Source organism: Colias philodice, chromosome 26, assembly GCF_061535455.1.
Source record: "Colias philodice isolate Cphi_HAF_F1 chromosome 26, ilColPhil1 Martin Lab GWU primary, whole genome shotgun sequence".
Taxonomy (NCBI): domain Eukaryota; kingdom Metazoa; phylum Arthropoda; class Insecta; order Lepidoptera; family Pieridae; genus Colias; species Colias philodice.
The window spans coordinates 4,050,437-4,068,716 of record NC_143111.1 but is presented as its reverse complement, the minus strand read 5'-3'; the positions used below and the strand labels follow the sequence as shown (position 1 = coordinate 4,068,716).

Genomic DNA, 18,280 nt, shown 5'->3' with positions numbered 1-18,280 from the left:
AAAGCTTAGCGACTCATTACAAATGCTTTATAGTTTTATCATAGGTGTACAAAAGAAACGTTAATTTCTGCCGCATGTTTCAAGCCCTTTGTTCTTCACTGGTGGAGCACACTCGTACATACATAACATTAGACGACGCTGGGTGACCATGATTGACGGATTTTGTGGGACTGTTGTTTTAGATGATTACTATTATAGAAGGAGTAAATCTGTAGGAAAAATAGAATGCCATTTAGTGCTAAGTATAATGATTTACTTGATTCTAAAATGAAGAGAAATATGTGTGTCAAGTTCCAATTTATCGAAAAGATAAATATGCACTAAGATGCAATGGTGATGATGATGCAACGCGATTAATCATTTTCCAAAGAAACTGATTAATCGAATTACAAAGTTTAAGCAACCTTCTTTCATGTAGTCATGTGTACCTACCTGTATATAAGTTGTATGATTATTTGATTGCTTGAGGTGCACATACTCGACGTAATTTTGTAGGATTGACGAGTTTCTCGTAATTGTTTAATTTGGAGAGCGGTAATCATAAATAATTATTCATATTACTTTAAATTACTTTAAATTATTTCGTACTTATTTTAAAATTTTCTGGGTAATTTAATAATTTAATAAGATATTAATAATTATCCCTTTGGCTGCACACAGTGTGGTCACCTAGCGCGCGTGTGCACCGCCAACACAACCGACTGTGTTGCACTCTGCATAATTAGTTACTATACATTCGCACAGCTACCATCAATTACGTGAAAGTTTATCATTTTCTATCCAGTTTTTTTTTTTGCTTTTTAATTAGGTACGCATGAATATGCGCGAACCGATTATAGGTCTATGAGTTTATGTGTCTGTTTACGAGATTATTAATTATGATGGGTCTAATGAAGTAATGTTGTTGTAGCTTTTTATTTTCCATTTTATATGATTTTTTATGATGCATAATATATAGAGAAAAACTGTATTACGATTTGTTGATATTTGTCGAACAAACACAACAAACGTAAGTCTATCTATCTATATTGCATTATCTCGATTCCATACGTAATGGCACATTCGGTCTGGACAATTAATGTGATGTTTACTTAAACGTAATTAAATGGAAGGTTAGCGTAATTATTTTATAGTCTCCTCTATAAATGGACTACGCGGTACACGCACAAGTAGCGCTGTTAAACTCCTAGACTGTAAATCAATGTGCGAAAGGGACAATGATACGCATTATCGATTTTTACCATATGTCAGAGCGAGACGGTCGTATGGTAATCAACCGCGGCGTCGTGCGGCCGTGAACTGCGAACGTAAACAGTGGTCATGTAAACTAATTTATACATCTCTCCATTATTTTATTTCGCTCTTAACCTCAATGTTTTTCACGTTAAATACGGTCGTGTGATTCACTTGCATTTTATTGTGATCTCGCGTTTTGATCGCATATAATTATTGTACTTTAGTCTTGAAGTTAGTTAGCCGTAAATGTTCTTGCTCCCACACAAAAGTGACTTCATAGTACGTCCTTTCTGCATTATGTTGTATTATGTTTTGAATCAATCGGGTCTAAATACAAAGGTTGACGAATTGTGATGAATATTGCCGCATAATTTTTGATGTGATAGATCACATGAATCTCTTGATATATTTGTATGACGTCATTAAATACAGTCAGAGATAATAACAACATGATTAATTACATATCTCCAAGTCGGACACTTCAATACAATACATACCGTTTATAGCGAAAAAGAGTTACAGCCGCTCGTCAGTTTTAATAAGCAATAACGCGCAACCCGCGAACTTTGTTGCCAAACATAATAAATAATAATCTTGTATTATCTCAACGTGTCGCGTTTAGTATTGAAATTTACGAGCGGACATCCACTGTTTACGATTACGAGCTATTTATTAGTTTCCAGTTTTCAGTGAGAGTAGCTATTGTTCTGACGGCTGTGTCGCAACGTTGACGGCCACGGAACGATTGTTGTTCAACGTGAAATGTGCATTGAATTTGATTTAAACATTAAAAAAATCTGCTCAGAGTTTTGTACTTTTGTATCGTTAAGATTCATGGGAGATTGTTGTGACCCAAGTTGCAGCTAACTCTATCTACTTTTATGGGAATTATTAAAAAAACAGTTTAAATATACATATCTGTACATGTTTAAATGTATAATCTTCTTAATTATACTCAGATCATGGGGTTTTGTTAAACATAATCACTGTTTTGTTGCAAAAGTTTAAATTGCCTTATGCTCTCATTCGACTTTGAATAATCATGCAGTGTGAAAAAGACCACACTACTCGTGTTATTCATAAAAATATATTCACAGTTCGCTCTATTCGCACTTTATTCGACGGAGGCTTAAAGGTCTCCAACAAAAAAAGGTGCATCTAATCAATCACGGCGAGTCGCCACAGTAAGTTGGCTATTCGTTTTATTTTTTATGTGGACATTCATTTGCATACGCTCCTCTCGTTCGTTCACGTTCATTAAGCCGAATGGGGAAAGAGACAAATAGCTTTTGACCTTTGCGACGTGCGCGCGCGTCAATACCGTACGACCCGTGAGAAGGAATTCAGTTTGGTCCGTACGGGTGGTAGACTATTTGGTTTTAATTCGAACAACTGCATTTCTCAAGTATGCTTACAGTGTATAGAGCCTAAAAAGCTAGAGACCTACCTTTACCTTTTTGGCCAACTATTGAATAGAAATCCGTCAGACAGTGGCAATTTTTTTCAAGTATGATGAAATTATTATCAGCCAGGTTGTATGGAGGTTCAGATTTATCAAAGTTTAATAACTTATTCAGTTAAACGGCAATTCCGAATGTGTAACACTTTCAGTGTTTGTTTTTGTGGTCTTTGAAAGATTGGCACTAAAAACAGGTTTTTATGTAGAGCTGTTCAATGACACTTAAAACGTCAGCGGTGTTCCCGTTCATTAGGTTAGGTTAGTTTTGTATTTTTGGCTGTTTTCAATTTAATAAAGGCGAAAGTTTCTAAGTATGGATGTATGGAAGTATGGATGTATGGATGTTTGTTAGTCTTTCACGTAAAAACTACTGAACCGATTACAATTAAATTTAGCACACTTATAGAGGGTAGCTTGGATTAACGCATAGGATAGGTTTTATCCCGGAAATCCCACGGGAACAGGAACTATGCGGGTTTTCCTTTGAAAACGCGGGCGAAGCCGCGGGCGGAAAAAAATAGTAAATATAGTACGGTTCAATCAATATATAATATATATGTCACGGCTAAAGGTAGGTGAGAACATAAACTTAAGATTAGCCGGCTAAACTTAGGTTTATTTTCGACGAGGTGTTAATGTTAGTTTGTTCTATCTTTAGCCGGCTAAACTTAAGTGTAACCGCAGGCCCGTGGCTAAAAATGTCGGGGTGGGTAGATTTGGTTAGCGCCGGGCCGGTGGAGGGCTTGAGGGGCCCGCACAGTGCCAGAAAACACTCGCCCTGTTCCTTACATGTATTATAGTAACCAAATCTACCCACCCCGACTCAGGGCAGAAAGCTGGTGGCTAGGTTAGGTTAGGTTAGAACTCTTAAGACCCGCACGAGCCGAGCGAGCGCAGCGAGCGTGCTGCGGCAGCAGCCGGCGAAGTGCCAGAAAACACTCGCCCTGTTCCTTACATGTATTATAGTAACCAAATCTACCCACCCCGACATTTTTAGCCACGGGCCTGCGGTTACACTTAAGTTTAGCCGGCTAAAGATAGAACAAACTAACATTAACACCTCGTCGAAAATAAACCTAAGTTTAGCCGGCTAATCTTAAGTTTATGTTCTCACCTACCTTTAGCCGTAACATATATATACTTAAAGTCGTTTTTTGTTGATTAAGAGAAATCTATGATATAAAAATGAATCCCAAAATGTGTTGGTAAGCGCATAACTTGAGAACGGCTGAACTGATTTCGATAATTCTTTTTTTATTATATTCCTTGAAGTACGAGGATGGTTCTTATGTAGAGAAAACGTAAATATGTACCACGGGCGAAGCCGGGGCGGACCGCTAGTAAATTTATGAAAACATTGTACATAGGTTGGGTATATTATATTATGCAATAATTAACATTTCCTTAAGATAAGCTTGACAACTTGGTTTATAAACCTGCGATGATTGATCAGACGTACTTCGTACAAAAGTTTAGAAAATTTTGTTGAGCTTTTTTTGTTGTTGAACGGTATTGAGCCCAAAATCAAATGGAAGTACATACATTACAGACACATTATGACTGTGAAGTGAAGTTATCATAATTAAAAAAATAGAATATATTGATAAAATCATTACTATCACACATAACACCACCACGACGGGCGACGTTAACTTTTTGATTTATCTTCACGATACCACCGACGGATGGTTTGTCAGAAACACATAAATCTTGTGCTGAGGGGCCGCGAGACAGAATCTCGCCTGTTTAAGTGATTGTGAAGTGCCGTGTGCCCTATTAATGGTGCCTTTCCACCAATAATGTGACAGTATGTGGAGCGAGGAATGTTTAAACGCTTCAAACTTCAAACTAAATCGACAGAATGTTCGAAGCGTTAAAAAATCGAAAAGATAAGATTGGTTATTTACAAACACATTTGTCGCAACACGTCCTCGCACATTATCGGTGGAAGCACCCTTATGGTAAATGGAAGGGCAGTTGAGGGATGAGGTGCTTTAAACGCCCGCGCTGTCTATAAGTGACATTCCGTACGAATGTGACGTCACTGGTGCTTGTTGTGCTGTTGCCGAGGTGGTCTCTATTTGATAAGATTTCTCTATTTCCTAGAAATTAGTATATTGTAAGTTGGCAGGATAATGAAAAATCTGAGTAGAAGATAGCTTAGATAATCATTGTTTATAAGAACTGAAATTCCTTTAATCAATTGGAGCTTCATAATGTCTGTCTAGCCTATGTTTTCTTTAGACGAAATGAAACAACTAGAGCGGGTCGCTATTAGTGAATGAGGCCATAGTTATACCTAATATATAAATGCGTAGTTAATTTACTATACTAGTTCTTAATAGTTTAATGTTATCCGCTAAATTTAATCGTATGAATGAAAAACACGTCGCGTCGGTCGCCTGCGTAGACGATGGAGGATCCTCGTGTACAAATATATCACGTGTCGTTGTTTCGTGATATTATTAGATTTATATGAATTAAATTGAATATTTCATTTGCCGATACAAGTGAGAAGATTTGCCGCTAAAAATAGCGACTCTTGGAAGTTTGATTGAAATACAAATTGTATTGAAGGTACATGCTTGGGTTGGAAGTTGAATGAACGGTGGTTAAACATTTAGATAATGGCACAATAAGGTTTCATTTATTCTCGTCGAATAATGAATACAATAGACATGTAAATATTTTTATGTGATTGAATCTGAGAAATGATTTTTCCGATTTATTGTTATGTGTTATTAAGGAATATTGGTTTCTTTGTGAAATTGGAATGTAAGGAGGAGATCAATTTGATGATAAGACATTTGAGTCCTACCTATGTTTGTTGGTTTTCCTATGTTTTACTGTCACTATAGGCGCTAAACTCGTTTCAATAAATGCATATCTCTGTACTTATTAATATGTTGAAAATCTGTTCGATCCTAATGTGTAAATCGTAAATTGTTAATATTGATGAATTGAAACTTGGTGTTTTCGGGCAGATTCGTATAATGAATAGTGCACACTGCAAAGGTGTATTATCCAAAATTAGCATTTAGCAATATTGGGAGCGATGCGATTTTGAGTGATGTGTTGATATTTGGATACGCAATCTGAATAGCGTTGTACAATTGTTATTTGTTAACAATTGTGGATCTGTCTGATTGTGTGATTATCTGTGGTGGTACGTTTGCTTTGTCTTAGTGTAATTGCAATGTAGGCAATTGCGTAATAATTGATGATTTGAATTGTGACTGAAAAATGTAAATAGAGATGGAATAGTTGGATTTAGATTCTATATCTTAAAATGTATCATGGAAATCGGCAGGCCTTAAGATATTCGCTTTAAACGCGGTTGAACGATATTTTTAATATTAATGATTTAAAGATACCATCCAACATATAATCTGTACAGAAAATATCTACAAAATCGATTACGCAAAATTTAAATTCTTTCCTTGTGGCTTAAACAGTTGCCTTGTAAAATTGGATATCTGCTAGTTTCATAAATTATTCCTTAAGACTACTGAAGTTAACATTTCAAAGCATTTACACCGATAATAAACGAGTATAGTAAGATAAGCAACCCGTTTGTTTGAATGCATTGGCAATGATATAAAAACTAGTTTAGCAAATTTTTCTGTTGGCTTCAATGTTACTTTTTGTGAGTTTAGTATACGGTTGGAATGAGCATTTAGCGCGTATTGTCATCTTGAAGATAACATCCATTGTAATTATGAATAATTATTATTATTGAGATATCTATGGTATGATTTTGGTTGATTTGCACAATTCATTTTATACACCTACTTATGTATTTTCCTATCAATAAGTCTGTTAAGTTACAAAAGTTTTCTTAAAATGGAAACTTCTTATATGCCCAGAAAGGAAAAGATTTTATCCTTCTATCACTTAAATCGACTCAGACGGACTCAGATGATGTGTTGAAGATGAAGCATACAATTCGATGGCTTCATATTATGATCCTCGATGTATTGAAGTCTGGTAATATTGCGAAATGATATTATCTTATTATTTCTTCCTATTACTTAATTTATAGTCCATTGAATAAAAAGTTCTAGAGTGCGTGAGTTAGTAACGTAAGATGTTTCTTCGGAAACATGTCAAGAGTCCCTAGGTAATAAACATACTAAAACCCCGGGCCACTAGGAGGAGCCCCGGAGTGGGGGGAGGGGGAAAATGGGTCCATTTTTTCATTTTTCGCTTAAATCTCAAAAAACGGTACATGTTAGAGAAAAACTTTCAAGGAAAAGTTGAAAGGCCATAAAATTATCTACAAGTTGTACCTGTATCATTTTTTCCTATATCCTACCGTTTCTGAGTTATACGCAGTAAAACATGATTTTGGCTCAAACAATTTCCACATCAATCGATCAAAAAATATTTCTTTCTTCCAAAAAATTCAAAAGTGCAACTTGTGACCGGTACTGATAGATTGCTCTTAATTAGGTCTATAATTGGTAAAATAAACACATTCCTCCATGGAAGCCTTTAGGAGGAATCGATTGTCAAAATATTATATTATGGTAGTTTGAGTTACTGAACTTGATCTTTTTATTTTTATCTTCCAAAAAACTCATAAGTGCAACTTGTGACCAGTACAGATAGATTGCTCATAATTGGGTCTATCATTGATAAAAATACCAGATTCCAACACGGAGGCGTTTACGGGGAATTGAATTTTATTAGGGTAGTTACGATACTTGAACTTTTTATTTTTTTTCTCCAAAAAAACTCAAAAGTGCAACTTGTGACCGATACTGATAGATTGCTCTTAATTAGGTCTATAATTAGTAAAATAAACACATTCCTCCATGGAAGCCTTTAGGAGGAATCGATTTTCAAAATATTATATTAGGGTAGTTTGAGTTAGAGAACTTGATCTTTTTATATTTTTTTCTTCTAAAAAACTCAAAAGTGCAACTTGTGACCGGTACTGATAGATTGCTCTTAATTAGGTCTATAATTGGTAAAATAAACACATTCCTCCATGGAAGCCTTTAGGAGGAATCGATTGTCAAAATACTATATTAGGGTAGTTTGAGTTACTGAACTTGATCTTTTTATTTTTTTCTTCCAAAAAACTCAAAAGTGCAACTTGTGACCGGTACAGATAGATTGCTCATAATTAGGTCTATCATTGATAAAAATACTAGATTCCACCACGGAGGCGTTTACGGGGAATTGAATTTTATTTGGGTAGATACGATACTTGAACTTTTTATTTTTTTTCTTCCAAAAAACTCAAAAGTGCAACTTGTGACCGGTACCGATAGATTGCTCATAATTAGGTCTATCATTGATAAAAAAAACCAGATTCCACCATGGAGGCGTTTACGGGGAATTGAATTTTATTAGGGTAGTTAGTTTAAAAGTTCATGTATCGTAACTACCCTAATAAAATTCAATACCTCCTAAAGGCCTCCATGGTGGAATCTGGTTTTTTTATCAATGATAGACCTAATTATGAGCAATCTATCGGTACCGGTCACAAGTTGCACTTTTGAGCTTTTTGGAAGAAAAAAAATAAAAAGTTCATGTATCGTAACTACCCTGATAAAATTCAATTCCCCGTAAACGCCTCCGTGGTGGAATCTGGTATTTTTAGCAATGATAGACCTAATTATGAGCAATCTATCTGTACCGGTCACAAGTTGCACTTTTGAGTTTTTTGGAAGAAAAAAATAAAAAGATCAAGTTCAGTAACTCAAACTGCCCTAATATAATATTTTGACAATCGATTCCTCCTAAAGGCTTCCATGGAGGAATGTGTTTATTTTACCAATTATAGACCTAATTAAGAGCAATCTATCAGTACTGGTCACAAGTTGCACATTTGAGTTTTTTGGAAGAAAGAAATATTTTTTGATCGATTGATGTTGAAATTGTTTGAGCCAAAATCATGTTTTACTGCGTATAACTCAGAAACGGTAGGATATAGGAAAAAATGATTCAGGTACAACTTGTAGATAATTTTATGGCCTTTCAATTTTTCCTTGAAAGTTTTTCTCTAACATGTACCGTTTTTGAGATTTAATCGAAAAATGAAAAAATGGACCCATTTCCCCCCTCCCCCCACTCCGGGGCTCCTCCTAGTGGCCCGGGGTTTTAGTATGTTTATTACCTAGGGACTCTTGACATGTTTCCGAAGAAACATCTTACGTTACTAACTCACGCACTCTAGACCCCCCTTGGAGGGACTCATTCAATGGACTATTAATATTATTAACATGAATTTTTGTAAAAATATGTGGATGTATGTTTTTTACTTCTTCCTAATAAAAAGAAAAAGTTTTTAAGAAAGCTGTGATATTCTTATTCAAAAACAACTCACAGGATCTTTACAAAATTTGGTATATATATACATTAAGTTTAAAATCTGATTATCTTAATACCATACCATACCATACAATACCATGCCGGTATCTAGAGTATTCCCTAGACTTGCCAGTTAGAGTATTCCTTAATTTTATTAAATTTCAATTTACGTAATCTAGATTTGTGTTTCAATCGAATTAATTCATACCTTAAAATCCAACCGTTTACGTAAGAGCCTTGTCAATCGCAGAGCCTTGGCTTTGGCATTGATACGGCCGCGGCGCGGGCGGTTCCGTTCGACCGGTACGGATACGGAGCGCGCTTGACCACTCGTCTATGTGTAATTAAGTTTGGATTGACACATTGAGAGGTTTTGGTGCATTGCTGCAGTTGGTATAACTGTGCTTGCTTGTTTGATGTAAGTGGGTTCGATTCCTGGGAATGAAAATGAAAATACATTTATTTTTATAATAAATGTATTTTCAAATGCGTGAAAATGTCCGGAAAATGCGTGAAAATGTCCGGGAGGAGCGTGGAAAATGCCTGGAAAATCGTGCGTGGAAATTTCCGGAAAAACCATGGAAAATCCCTGGAAAATGCCTGGAAAATATCCGGAAAATGCGTGAAAATGTCCGGAAAATGCGTGAAAATGCGGAAAATGCGTGAAAATGTCCGGGAGGAGCGTGGAAAATGCCTGGAAAATCCCCTAAAAATGCCAGGGAAATGTCCGGAAATGTCTTGAAAACATCCGGAAAATCCCCGGGAAATGCTCGGAAAATCCCCGGACAATGCCTGGGAAATTCCCGGAAAATAACCGGAAAATGCCTGGGAAATGCTCGGAAAAGTCTGGAAAATATCCGGAAAATGCGTGGAAATTTCTGGAAAACCCGTGGAAAATGCCTGGAAAATCCCCGGGAAATGCTCGGAAAATCCCCGGACAATGCCTGGGAATTTCCCGGAAAATAACCGGAAAAGCCTGGGAAATGCTCGGAAAAGTCTGGAAAATATCCGGAAAATGCGTGGAAATTTCCGGAAAATACCTGGAAAATGCCTGGAAAATATCCGGAACATGCCTGGAAAATATCCGGAAAATGCGTGAAAATATCCGGAAAATGCGTGAAAATGTCCGGAAAATGCGTGAAAATGTCCGGGAGGAGCGTGGAAAATCCCCTAAAAATGCCAGGGAAATTTCCGGAAATGTCTTGAAAACATCCGGAAAATCCCCGGGAAATGCTCTGAAAATGTCTAGAAAATATCCGGAAAATGCGTGGAAACTTCCGGAAAAACCGTGGAATATCCGGAAAATGTCCAAATATCCGGAAAATGCGTGGAAACTTCCGGAAAAACCGTGGAATATCCGGAAAATGTCCAAATATCCGGAAAATGTGAAAATGTCCGGAAAATATCTGAAAAATGCCTGGAAGATCCCCGGAAAATGCCTGAGAAATGTCCGGAAAATGTCTGGGAAATGCATGGAAAATGCCTGGAAAATCTCCGGAAAATGCCAGGGAAATGTCCGGAAAATCCCCGGAAAATGCCTGGGAAAATCCCGGAAAATAACCGGAAAATGCCAGGGAAATGTCTGGAAAATATCCGGAAAATGCGTGGAAACTTCCGGAAAAACCGTGGAATATCCGGAAAATGTCCAAATATCCGGAAAATGTGAAAATGTCCGGAAAATATCTGAAAAATGCCTGGAAGATCCCCGGAAAATGCCTGAGAAATGTCCGGAAAATGTCTGGGAAATGCATGGAAAATGCCTGGAAAATCTCCGGAAAATGCCAGGGAAATGTCCGGAAAATCCCCGGAAAATGCCTGGGAAAATCCCGGAAAATAACCGGAAAATGCCAGGGAAATGTCTGGAAAATATCCGGAAAATGCGTGAAAATGTCCGAAAAAAGCGTGGGAAAATGCCCGGAAAATGCTCGGAAAATCCCCGGAAAATATCCGGAAAATACACGTAAGAGTATTTAATATAAGTTATAAGCAATGCGTGTAATATATGTATTATGTATACAATACAGACATGTAAGAAGATTGATTTAATCTCATTATTTTACGCAATAACATAGTTACTGACAAGTGTATTGATGTAATTGAAGCCAATAACCTATTTAAAGAAAACCTCAGTTAGACTGAATGTTAATATTTATAATTTATTATAACAATACCTATACAGGTAGGTAGGTACATCATTTTGCACTCACGTGTGTGTACATTTGGTTTGTGGAGAAACTGTGCAATTCACGATTTCGATATATTTTGTAATTCTGATGAAATTTAGTAGAACATTTTAAAGGTATTCGATATTCCTTTAAATTTTATTTACTGTCAATGTTTGGTACTAAATCCATTGCGTATAGTTTAAAATAAATAAAGATGCCATTTAAATATCATCTCTAATCATAAAATATCCTGAATAGATTCCATTGAAACATCATAAACTTAAACTTGTTGAGTTTATAACCGTATAATTAGAACTGTATAAATCATTGCAATTTCCTCATTAAAAGCAGACGTGACTTGTGCTAAGTGAATTTGAATCTTATTCCTATAGATTAAAGATTTAAGTTTAAAGTAGTAATGTGTTAGTCCATTGATATCGGAATTAGACCTCTACTTGTCGCTTATTACCGCTAAATGGATGTGCAAACATTGGATCGGTATAAAATGTATATATTATGTTGTGGAATTATTCATGAACGTATATCATTTTAAACATGTAACTTATACGGATGTTTCCTAAGATATATTTAGTAGCTGTAGTAAATAATTTGTTATTGAACAGAACGGGTATAATAAGCTTAAATACTTATTGCATTATCCTGTACGATTATGAGCAACTACGTTTGGTCTTGAAATAAATATTCCGACGAAATCTTAAATGCAACGTAATCTTTAAATTTTATATACAACTAGCGGTCCGCCCCGGCTTCGCCCGTGGTACATGTTTACGTTTTCTCTACATAAGAAACATCCTCGTGCCTCAAGGAATATAATAAAAAAAGAATTATCGAAATCGGTTCAGCCGTTCTCGAGTTATGCGCTTACCAACACATTTTGCGATTCATTTTTATATATAAGAAGATAACATTATTAGCCTAAGTGAACAGAGATCTGCATAAGTTTAAATAAAACATGCATATAAACGTTTTAGTTTAAAGGTCCCAAATACAAGCTGAATACAAAATAATACTTCCTCTATGAAATCTGCTCCAGTCTAGTATTGTAATATGTAGCAGCAATCTACTGGTTGACCTATATAACTATACATACATACATACCGCTGCATATACTTACTGCATGATATATGGCCATTGAGTCAACTTCCCCAGCTTTCCAACATCTATACTAATATTATAAAGAGGAAAAGTTTGTAAGTATGTATGTATGTATGTATGTATGTATGTATGGTTTTCACGCAAAAACTACTGGACCGATTTCAAAAATTCTTTCACCATTAGAAAGCTGCATCTTTACTGAGCAACATAGGCTATATTGCATTTTCAAAAAAGTTAGAGATCCTTACCAAAAATGCAATAATGTAACCCAAGGTGTAAAAAAATCCTCAATAAAACTTCTGTCATCGCGTGCGCTGCGGAATCTATTGAAGATAGAACAAAAAAATGTTCTACGGTATTATAGAATGGATCAATATCTACAAGAAAGTCCGCGATACCATATGTCCATCTTCAGTAGTTATGTTACTACAACAACTTTTTTACGTTTTCAAAGTAAATAGAAGCGCCGACAGTAATCAAACCATGTTATCCATACACATATATTAATCCTTATCCCATTAAATGATGTTTTATTATAGACTGTTTCAATACCAGCAAAATACTTTTTAAATGAAAAGAATTGGATATTCCATTCAAAAGATATAACGAATTTTTAAAAGTGTCATCTACAGAAAATAGTAGGTATACTGTTCGAGCAGGCCGTAGTGCGGGGGTCACGGAGGAATTCTACCAATATGCGTCTTGACGGAACACAGTGGGGTTTTGGTCAGGAGGCCGTGGGTAGCTATGAAACATTTCCCCACTAAAAAAAAAAAGGCCGTAGTGCGGGACCCCGTCCCGCTAAAGGTGATTTTCATGTGATTAAAAATTAAACCTATAGTCCGACCTATAGTAGACTTTTCACTGTAACGATATCGCTATCTATGCGGGTGAAATCGCAGGGCATTGCTAGTATAAAATATTAGCCGAAGAAAATCGTTCCACGTCGGAATCTTTCAATATTTTCAATCTCAGTAAGTGATCTATTTTAATAGGATCTGACGAGATTCTTTTAAGATATGAACAGCTGTGTGCCGGTGTGATTACTCGGATATAATTTTATGCTGCCATTTACTGGATTAAACAAAGTTATTTAAGTGAATAAAATATGTATTAAGAAAATATAGTTCACTATATTTTTGAAATATATATATTCTTGAATATCAGTATTATAAGAATATTAATTATTGACATTAAAATATAGTATCTAGACACAAATTAACTTTACATTAATTTTTCAAATGTTCTGCTCTACTTTTGGACACTTATTAATTCAACGTGACAACACAATTAGAAATCACATCTATTAAACACTGCAGTGTATATATAATACTCTATTTTATATAATATAATCTCAAAATGGTGTCATGCAGCGAAGCGGGCAAGGCGCTAAGTAACTCAATAATCAACAGGTAGGCGGTGGGCAGTGCCTAGACGTCATCTCGCACACCTATTTGCTCTTTGATTAATCTGCGAACCTTGCAGCTAGAATGGATGCTGTGGAATGTAGGTGAAGATGGACAATGTAGTTCTTTGGATAAGTTAAATGTGAATTTGTCCTTATGTGTATTTTATTTTTAATTGAAATGTTCAACTTTTATTCAATCGACTTTCTCAAGCTACGGAAGCGGATACACGAATTTTAATGTTTTTGATCATGTCACACATTCTAATTCTATCATTACGCGACTGTTACTGCAAAATAATCATTTAATGAGCACATAATGATCTCTCATATTCACTTGTACATGTGAAGTACCCACTAAATTGTCTCGTTTAGTTGTTAATGTGCTATTTAGTGCAACTGAATGTTGTAGAGTTTAATGAATTTAAATTTCACATAGGATACATTTTTAGCTGATATTTATATTGTACCAGGATTCTATAATTACAATCTGCTTTATATCTGGGTTATAGTCACCACGCTAGCAGTAATTGCAGTTTAAGTAGTAGTATGCATCACAGGTTAACTACCATATGGTCCTGATATTAATCCGCTCTTAAAATCTATCAGATTTAGACCCAACGTTGGCATTTATCTACGCGCCATTATAAGTTACCAGTCTCGCCGTGATATACAGCGATACGCGGACACATTATATCATTGCACGATTAATAACCGCGTCCAAATTGTAAATTATTCAGAACAAAAGCCTATTTCGCCGGCGAGACAAACAAAATGAAATATGGCCGGCTCGACGCTGCGGAGTGCGGACCTCGTTGATGTTTCGTAGGCGAGATGATTTTGCTGCAATGTATGTGCTGTTTGCTTTTTCTACTGTTTTTAAAGAGAAATATATTAAGATAGTTTAAGGATGTTTGTTCAGTTTAAATATTGATGATACTGAAGTGTTAAAGATTACATATAGGTAGGTATAGGGATTGGTGGAAATCTGAAAAATTTTAAAAAATAGGTTTTCATGTATGATGATCCTTACGAAATTATAATTTCCGACATATTTGCATGAAGCAAAATACGAACTTTAACTTCCAAATAACACACACAAAGTGAAGTCCAATCTTGTTACGAGTGTTACGACTTCCTTAGTGTGACGACTTCTCAACGGTAGTAAGTAGATGACATAACAAAAAATTACTTTTAAAAAACCTTATAGACCGGGAGATACTGACACAAAATTTCGAGTCATTTGTAACAGGATGGCGGTTCTACAGGGGTCTTAGTACGCAATGACAAAAAGAAAAACGATGGTGTGAACGCTGGTACCGGCGGCTTAGTCGCGTGGGCGTTAGTCGAACTCGTCGGAAAATAGCGAAAGTCAAACGATTTGTAACAGTATGGCACTTATTTTTCCTGTAAGTTTGAGGATCAACAAATATAAATACAAAATTTCAAAGATCTATGTGTTGGAAATCTTCACTTATATAAATTAATAATAAATTAAGTTTTCAAGTATGACAGCACTTTTTCCCCCTACTAGAAGTATGGCAAATATAATAATGGTCACATTTTATCAAATACTCTCCAAAAATCCAAATGCAATACTGGTACAAAAAGTTTGGCGAAATAAAAATTTTTTGCAGATTTTCGGCGGTATGGCGACCATTTGGAATCGTCCGAAAAGTATGGCATGGCGATTTTCGTAAATGGCTGCACGACGATAGTTACCTGTGCAAAAGTTAGCCTGGTACAAATGGTTGAATAATTGTTTTATTTAAATCAACACATTCGCGTCGGTATGGCGGGCTGTAAGTCACACCGGAAAAGTATGGCATGACACTACCGCATACTTCTTTTTTATGGGCTATCGGTAAATTCTAAAATTTTTGTGTTACAAATCGTTTGACTTTCGCTATTTTTCCGACGAGTTCGACAAACGCCCACGCGACTAAGCCACCGGTACCAGCGTTCACACCATCGTTTTTCTTTTTGTCATTGCGTACTAAGACCCCTGTAGAACCGCCATCCTTGTTACAAATGACTCGAAATTTTGTGTCAGTATCTCCCGGTCTATTACGCCGCTCAGTGACACTGTTTTATCGCCATTCACAATCTAAACACAAAGGCCGAGCGACATCATAATATGTTAAATTGGCGCCCGTAAAAATGTGGCAGTGATAAAGCAACAAGTCCTTTTTTGCCATATTTGCGGGCATAATCCGTGGATGCAGCGCTGTGGGGTGACACGAGCTTTGGGCCCCAGGGTTATGTGTATTATTCCACTAATAGTATACTTTTTCATCTTTTATGATGAAGTTATAAGACGTACCTATATTGTTATGAAATGAATTCACAAATGCCTGTCGAATTGGTCCATTTGATCTTTCATTAAGTATCTGCTTAACTAAATATATCAGCTCAGTATTAATAGGCAAAAACAGTCACAAAGATAGAGACAGAGTTACTTTAGCACTTATAATAATAGTGGATATAAAATGAAATACGAGAAAGCTCCCTACTTTACATCGCATATACTTTACATTTCACGAATTCAATAGTCCGTCATAACATATTTATGTTAAGGCAAATGTATTTTTCACTCCCTAAAATCCTTTGGAATTTCTTCGCAAAACAAAAGTGACGCTAAATTCAAACGTGCATCAGTACGGAGCCGTCCTGAGCGGTCCCCCCTTGTCCCCGGTCGCCCCCACTTTCAATAAATGCAGGCTCGGTTCGTATGTCTTTGTTGCTGGCTCACCTATACTCCATATATACCTATATAACACCACTCCTCGGATGGAAATGCGATGCTTTTGTGACTTTTTCGACTCATAACTGAAAAATATTTAATGTCCCCCTCCTAAAGCTGATTTCGCGGTGTCGACGTTTGCTTTGTTCGAATGAATTCAGATTTCTGGTCTGTGCGTCGTATTATTGTTTGCATTTAAATCATTTGTAATTGAGTGTTATTACAGATGAGTTATCGGATTATTTTCTGGTTGAGTGTCGACCTATTTTCAGGAATACTGTTTCAGTAATTTGTAATTATCAAGTGGTGGAATAATGATTTAACAAATTGTGAATATCGTGAATTTAAATGCTGAAGCATTATCGAAAAACGAGTATCAAAAATATTTGTAAACAGTGTCAACAAGTTCAGCTCGTTTCGGACATAGGCTTTTACCAGGATCAAAGGTAGCCTATTGTGTGTTATTTTATCTCATACCGTTTCAACCCAATCCGTTTACTAGTTTTTTTTTTGGGTGAACGAGTATAAACTAACTAAAAATACAAGCAATTTTTACTGCAGACTGATATTTGATATTTCTCTAAAAGTATTACAAGTAAAGTGTACAAAAAAAAATGATAAATCGATTCAACTAAATCATATTGCAATACGCGACTTTACAAATATAAGAGTCGCTTTTAAATCTAAAAGCATACGTCATGTCGGAGCTATATTAGTTCTAGGAAGACCTTTCGACACCTCACATTCACCAGTCGACACGTAATTTAGATAAGCCCCCAGTATTTTGCGAATTACAGCGAAGTTGGCTTTTCGCTTGAAGTAATCAACGGCTGATAAGATTAAGGAGAGAGGCGTAACATTCACATACACATACGTTGTTTTATGTCGCCAGTTCAGTTTTGAACTACAAAAGGCGATGACTATGTTGATCTGATTGATAATGGTGATTAGAAATTTGTTTTTGATCTTGAGGAAAGCAGTTGGTAATGTCGTATTTTTGTCCTATTGTCTGGTGTATTTTTATAAATACAATGATGGGATATTACATTACATTATATTGTACATTGTATTGTTTTATAGTTCAGAAGGTTTTTTTTGTGAGGATGTTCATGGGTTCACCCAAAAAGGGTGTCAAGATGTTGACTCAAAGTCATAACACAAATATAGCTGATTGATTAGGTTTCATGGAATTAAGTTAATAACCTAGATTCCAACAAAGGATACTTTTTAGCCCAGTTCAACACTAAGCACTATAAAAAATCAATTCCCGTAGACTAGTACTTTAAATACGTATTCCTCGAAATGTATTTTATTCAATAAGACCAGCTACCGTTCTAATAACTATTAGTGCAAATTGGTTCATGGGTTTAAGTGTACCTACCGTTTCAATCGAATTGTGCTTAGTATTATTTTTAAATGACGCTGACGTAGCAGGTAATATTTAGTTTCATGCTGCCCTGGTATCTTGTATGATTTTTGTTTAGATATAGGTAGTTTTCGTTCATTTTTAGAAGAAGGTACGCGAGAAGCATTTTCTACAAGAGAAATATGTTCGATAGTTTGTCTTTCGGTAGCGTAGCATGAAACCTATTAAAATTAAAATTCAACGATCATACAACCGAATAATATTTTCTCAATTCAATAATGAAGGCAATTACATTTTAATAGCAAAGTCTAGCACAAATAAGATTATCGTCTGAAGATGGAGATCGTGCGAGTGAAGTTAGCTGTTAGCAGCTCTCAACGAGAGGCACGCTAAATGTTTATGTAATCACTTTATTGATTTGTGTGTGTACTTGTTAGCTTTTGATTTAATTTATTTTGGATAGGATTGA

At 35.8% G+C, this 18,280-nt stretch overlaps 1 protein-coding gene across 1 annotated transcript in view; it reads left to right on the top strand.

Moving 5' to 3' along the window:
• Nucleotides 1-18,280, top strand: part of lilli (AF4/FMR2 family member lilliputian) — a 203,415-nt gene that overhangs the window by 69,891 nt on the left and 115,244 nt on the right. The gene's annotated exons all lie outside the window — the stretch shown is intronic.